We start from the raw sequence: 7,500 nt of genomic DNA, 5'->3' as shown, positions 1-7,500 counted from the left end.
TAGCCAAGCGCATACTATCTATAGGACGTGACATCGCGATATTACATTTTTATTTTCGGACAGAGACAACGCTGTATACGGCCTGGTACTCATTTTACACCTGAGTACCAGGAGAGAATTTGAGAAAAGAGCCTTTTCAAGGACTCAACTATGAATCGAACGAGGCTCCAACCCAGGACCTTCCGATCCGAAAGCGAGTGTCATACCACAAGACCACATAGCCGCACTGAATTGTAAGGCTACATGTCCATTTTTTTTTTTTTACACTTTTACATGTCAAAATGACAACATTGCACGTGTCCCAATGTTCAGTAACATCTAATTACTGTCATACTGTCTGATTGTCATATCAGAAAACTACACACACACAGACACACAAACACACACACACATAAACACACACACACTGATACACATACATACATACACACACGCTAACACAATACGCGTGCTCGCCCCCGGGTTCATTACTGTGTTACTGTCAGATTGCCCTCTTAGAATACACACTTACGCACACACACACACACACACACACACACACACTCACACACACACACACACAAACACAAGACGGGTGCGCGCACCCCCGGGCCCATTACCATGACACCGAAAAACCTTCCATTCATTTTCTGACAAAACACAACATTTTCAAATATTTTGACCATAAATCTTTTTAAATCCATGTCGATTTTTGAACATGACCTTCAATTTACCTTTTAAAAAGTCTCAAACTGAAGCATTGAAAATTCCTCAAGTCTGAGACTTTTTTTTGCAACAGCTTCTGATAGTTAAAAACACACAAACAAATAGAAGAATTTGAGATTTTATATAGCGCAATATCCACTAAACGTACCCAAAGTGCTTTACAAGGGGTCCCTGGCCAACAGCAACACTTAACATGTAGGACGTGACATGACTCCTGTTATGCGATATTACAATTGTTTCGGACAGAGACAACGCTGTTAACGGCAAGGTAGTCATAATTTTACACCTCAGTACGGTGAGAGAATGTGAGTAAAGAGTATATTCCAAGGAGTCAACTATGCGCCGAGCGAGGCTCGAACCCAGGACTTCCGAGTGTCATAAACTACAATGAATGCCACATCGACCTATCCAGTCAGCGAAAACTCCCTTCAGTAATCATGCTCTGTCAGAAACCCGCCCGGCAGCTGTAATAAAATACACCGGTCAACCGGACGCTCTGAAGTCTCCAGGTATTTTGGAGTGTCTGTTGAGGGTCCAATCTATCGATATCAAACTTAAAATTGGATGTGTATTTATATAGCGCAATATCTACTCAATATGCCGAAAGCGCTTTATAAGGGGTACTTTGTTGACATCAACACTAATCATAACGGACGAGACATGACGCTTGTTAGGCGATATTTCAATTTCTTTCCGACAGAAACAAAGCCCCTAACGGCCAGGTACTCATTTTACATCCGTGTACGGTGAGAGAATGTGAGTTAGAAGACTAAACTATGAGCCGCTCAGAGGTGACTCGAACCATGGACCTTCCTCTTCAAAGGCGAGTGTCATACCACACGACAATTAGCCGCACAATATTGAGGTGGTATCTGTGTGAAATAAAAAAGAAGTGTTTTATCTTTGCGCCGAGAAAGGCCTCTGGACCAAGATAAATCCCAGCAACACCAAATTACTTTCTATTGTACGCATTGCATATTCATTTATTTAAATTAATAAGAAGTTATGTGATCCCTTACAAATGTCTACTATTTAATGGGATGGTCAAATTTAGGTCAACTAAATTGGTCAATTGTGGACCGGGTACAATGCAGCTCAATTTCAATCAAGCGTGAACCCCAGTAGTGGAAGGTGACCATTGACGTCAATGTTTACTTAACCCTTTCCTTACCAGCCATTTTCAGAATTTTCCCCAAAATTTCACACCCACCCAAAACAAAAATACTTTTTCTTACTCAAACAAACAAGCAACAAATAATTTCTAAGCATAATATTGATCAGGAAAATTGACTTTACAAAATGGTTTCACGTTTTTATAGCTATAATAAAACATTTTTTCTTTAAATTGTGTGATTAACAAAAGAAAGCTGAATGATAAAAGTGCTGGTTGGATCGTCACGAATGTGACGATTTTCCAATGGGTGGTAAGGAGAGGGTTAATTGCAACCTCTATTAAAAAGAGTTCATAAGAAGTAAATAGACGTGTACTTATTTACAGGTCTGATAACCCAAATTGTTATACGTTCCTTGTTGTAATGGAAATACACTCTCAAACCAACGCAAAATAATATTGTCTTTTACAGCAATTTAAAATCAAGCCCACAATTGTGTTTGGTTATTAGACCTGAAAATATGTGCACATTATTGTGATTGGTCACACTTCCAGAAAATCAACAGCAGACACTACAAGACAAGCTGTTGACTGTAACCCTCGAGGATAAAGGAAGATTAGGAGGCCAAAGAAAACATGGAGAGTAGAAGGGATTGTGAGGAAGATGTGATGAAGTTGGCTGGAATGACCCGGGGAGAGATGAAGAAAAAGAATCAAAGAACAGAATACGGTGAAGACATAGGTACTGTTGAAGCCCTATGTTCCATAAGGAATGTAAAGGATGAAATGAAAGTGAATCGATTTTAAGTGACAACCTACAAATAATGTATTTCGCTGTTTTGTATTCTTTTATTAGTATATTATTTTTTTAGTTCAATGTCTGCGACAGACTGGGATTTTCTGTCAACGAGACAAAACTTTCTTTCTTTTCAGTGAGGGGGGCCGGGTATTGCCTGGTTTCTCATAGCAACTTGACTTCAATAGAAGGAACGAAAGGACGTCATTCAACTCATTGTTATTGTTTTTAGACAGCCAATTTGATAATTATAATAATGATGATGATGATGATGATGATGATGATGATGATAATAATAATAATAATAATAATGATAATACTACTACTACTACTACTACTACTACTACTACTACTACTACTACTACTACTACTACTACTACTACTACTACTACTACTACTACTACTAATAATAATAATAATAATAATAATAATAATAAATGACACATGTTGAGCGCTTTCCATGAACTGAACAAAACATCTCAAAGCGATTTTGTTGATTAGTTCTCACTAGATTATATTGACCAGATTATAAACGATTAACGTTTTGTGTTGTGGTACGTTATACCCGGCTGGGGGTTGTTGTGAGGATATACCTATACACATAGCATCAATAAAATATATTCCGCTTTCCTCGTAAATTATGAAGTGCCAACAAAATATGTGACCTGTCGCTTGAGTTTGTCGGGATTTACCAGTTAACTGCCATAGTCTGGAAAACTTGTATATAAAACTTTGGACAGAAAACTCGTCCTCCAAATATAATTATATAGATTTAAATGACCCACATCTTGACAAAAAAAAAATCTCAAAAAAATCTCAAACATGGGACTTCACGAAGTCCCTGGTTTGAGAATTTTTGCAAAGATAGGGGCCATTTAAATCGATCGATATTTCAAGGACAAGTTTTCTGGCTAATCCTATATATAGACGAGGTTTTTTCCAGAGAGATAATGAGAAGGCGGTGACATTGATGAGTATGAATCTCCTTGCTGGTGCAAAGATGTTGATGTTGATAGGGATGGTGGTGGTGGTGATGATGATGATGATGATAATGATGATGATAATGATGATGATGAAGATGATGATGATGATGATGATGATGATGATGATGATGATGATGATGATGATGATGATGACAGAAATGGCGATGATGGTGGCGCTGTGATAAATATTAACAAATGGTGAAAATGGCGCGACGGTGAAAACAAGGTGATGGAAATTATAACAAAATCATATTATTGTTAATGATGATGATGATAGGGCTAGGAAAATCAGGAACAGGTGGTAAAGGTAGAGGTGGTGATGATGGAAGAAGAGGAAGAAAGGAGACGGAGTATAATATGATGGTGCTGGGCTAACTGGGGGGGGGGGGGGGGGGGGGGGGCTAACACCAGGAGGAAGAAGACGAAGAGAAGGGGAAACATAATAATAATAATAATAATATGGTGATGATTTCAAATTCAGTACGAACTACCTACCGATTGGATGCCCCAAGCAAAATAGTTATAAATACGCCCAAATCCAGCAGCCTCTTCACACCTCAATGACTTCCGGGTCACTGTGTCAATGTCAAGGCTGTATTTTGAGCTGCACAAAATCCATGAATACATTAGGATAGTTGTGACATAGCAAAACAAACAAAAATATATGCACATCTTTATAGCGCATTTTCCACCTTGAGAAGATCAGAGAGCAACGTCACCTGCCTGTCCCTCGATTGGGACCCCCAAGGGACAAGAAAGGTGGGGCGCCCAAAACAGACATGGAGGCACTCATTGTCTGGCGAACTGAAGATGACAAAAGGTCTCACTTAGGAGGCTACCAAGAAGATGGCCAAGATCAGAAGCAGATGACGGACGCTCGTATAGGCCCTGTGTTCGGCTATGTGGTAAAGTGGTGTGACACTCGCTTTCAGATCGGAAGGTCCTTAGTTCGAGCCTCACTCGGCACATAGTTCAGTCCTTGAAAAACATTCTTTACTCACATTCTCTCACCGTACTCAGGTGTAAAATTAGTGCTTGGCCGTTAACAGCGTTGTCCCTGTCCGGAAATATCGCCTGACAGGTGTCATGTCTCATTCTACATTTACGTGTTGCTGTTGGTCAGGGACCCATTGTAAAACACTTTGAGCACATTTAGTGGATATTGCGATGTGTAAAAGCTTTAAAAATGTTCCTCAATGAGCGAAGAAGATTAAGTCAAGTAAGTCAAGTTATAGCGCATTTCGCACTCAATGCGGTTCGTACTTCTTTATATTCTCACAAACTGACAGCCTCCCCCTTCTTCATATCCTCCTTCTTCTTTCTCCTTCTCCCTATTCTCTTTTTTTTTTTTTGTCACATAAACTAAGTTCAACCACTCTCTTTATAAAAAAAATATTTGAGCTATTCCCAACAATCTGCATGCAAATAATGGGGAAAGGGCGGCTGGGTTTAACTTGAACTTGGCGGAAATCTGGTATTGCCAACGATGGGGGGGGGGGGGTAAATACTCTTCAATAGTCGTAATGTCACTTCCTTCCTAATGACGCATGGTAACTTAGTAACACTAGCTCTAAACTATCGGAACAATGGCGGACGCCGAATGAAATATTTCTCCGGAGAGCATAAAAGCGTATCCAGAGGAAAAAAACCCTATAAATTTGATCATGTTTTGACTTTTACACACTCTGATCACAAGGCATATGAAAAGTTCTAGCCAGCATGAAGAATAAAAAGTAATGATTTTCTTTGTTTAGAACCAAGATGGCCGCCGTTGCCGGGCTACTGAATCCAATTGCCACTCTTTGACCACAGGTTTCATCAATCGATATTATAATATTATCATTATGTCTACCTACTTCACCGATTACAGTTCATCAGCTGTGACCTTTCATTGATATCATTATCTGGACAAGAAAAGTGATGAATCTGCGTTCACTGTAAACACGATCGTAGAATCTGCGTCTGGCGTCGTGATTAATTAATAGAATAATATGGGCTCATTAATTGTTGTATTGAAAATACTCTCAAACCAACTTGTACTTACTATTTACGCAATCAGAATTGTTATGGTTTTATTGTTATAACAGAAATACTCTCAAACCAGTGTGTACGTATATACATGTCTCATAACATAAACTGTCTCATAACGGTGTTATATTGGATTTAGATTATGCTGAATATGTAAACACTACTATTACGGGCTTGACGGTGTCTTATAATAATTCATAATAATAATAATAATAATAATAATAATAATAATAATAATAATAATAATAATAATAATAACAATAATAATAATAATAATAATAATAATAATAATAATAATAATAATAATAATAATGATAATAATAACAATAATAATGATAATAATAATAATAATAATAATAATAATAATAATAATAATAATAATAATAATAATAATAATAATAATAATAATAATAATAATAATAATAATAATAATAATAATAATAATCAATCCCCTTATTCATCCCATATGGGAAATTTGTCTGTAGGGTCTATTCCAAGGGATGACTGACTAACCCAGGCGTCAAGTGCAGTGCAGCGCCGCAAACCGTGCGAGGGCGAGGTGACTTGCTTAAGGCCACACAGCGCACAGCCGAGTGATCGAACTCGGTATCATTAGAATACGAATCAAAGACCGTATCGCTGAGCCACGCTGCCCCTTTGTATGCATTTTTTTAAAGTTTTGACCAGAAGCTAGTCCTTTGGGCTGCTATGTGGTCTTTCGCTTTCAGATCGGAAGGTCCTGGGTTCGAGCCTCGCTCGGCGCATAGTTGAGTCCTTGGAAAAGGCTCTTTACTCACATTCTCTCGTCGTACTCAGCTGTAAAATGAGTACAGACCGTTAACAGCGTTGTTCTGTCCAAAAAAAAAAAAAGATGTAATATCGCCTAACAGGCGTCATGTCTCGTCCTACGTGTTAAATATTGCTGTTGGCCTGGAATCCCTTGTAAAGCGCTTTGAGACGTCGAGTGGATAGTGCTCTTTATAAAAACTCTCTATTTTATAAATCGATGGATTAAAATGACCTGGATGGTCTTTTGCAGGCGCCAGACCGTCATAGCCAAGGGCGAACATCCCGGACCCAGAGCGTCCAAGCGTTACGGATAGTAGAACGGTCTCTAGATATGGGGCTATCTGCTTGCAGTCTCTAACAAACTGGCGGCGGTTCTTGAAGGGTGGCTGGGAAAATCAGAATTGGTGATGCTACCGTCTCGAAATTGTCCATTTAACCGTATGATAGATAAAGCTGTACCGTAGAGAGGGACCTAAAGCAGAGCAACCCTCGACATGGCCTCAATAATAGCTGCTGACATGGCCCGGCGGAGGTCCCTTGCATCGCCTCAAGTGCCAGCAGACCCGGAGAGGATTAAGTTATTGAATGGATGCGATTAAAATGACTCATCTTGTCAAAAACTCTCAAATCGAGAACTTCTTTGAACATTTCTGTATATTCCAAGGTTTGAGAATAACGTTCAACAGTCGTGACGTCACTTCCCTCGTAATGACGCATGGTTCTAAACTATAGGGAAAATGGCAGACGCCATGATCTCCATCAGCACCTTTATGAAATACTTCTCCGACGAGCATAAAAGTGTATTCAGAGATGTTAAACATTCTAAATCTGATCATGTTTTGACTTTGATACATTCTGATCACATGACATAATATGAAAAAGTTCTAGTCACCACAAAGAATAAAAGTATCGATTATCTTTGGCCAAAACATTATGTTTTAAAATGAATATTTTTTTTCAGAGTACGGCAGTAAAAGAAAGAGGACCGATATCTCTCGTCTTGTGAAACTCTCGACTAACTATTAAATGGGCCAGTTTCGAAGTCAAGTAAAGTCGATTTGTTTGTTTTTTGTTTTTTGTTTTTTTTT

This window comes from Berghia stephanieae, chromosome 10 (genome assembly GCF_034508935.2).
Source record: "Berghia stephanieae isolate SIO BIC M18660-M18661 chromosome 10, UCSD_Bste_1.3, whole genome shotgun sequence".
Lineage (NCBI taxonomy): Eukaryota > Metazoa > Mollusca > Gastropoda > Nudibranchia > Aeolidiidae > Berghia > Berghia stephanieae.
The sequence above is the reverse complement of the archived record's forward strand: the minus strand, read 5'-3'. Positions refer to the sequence as shown.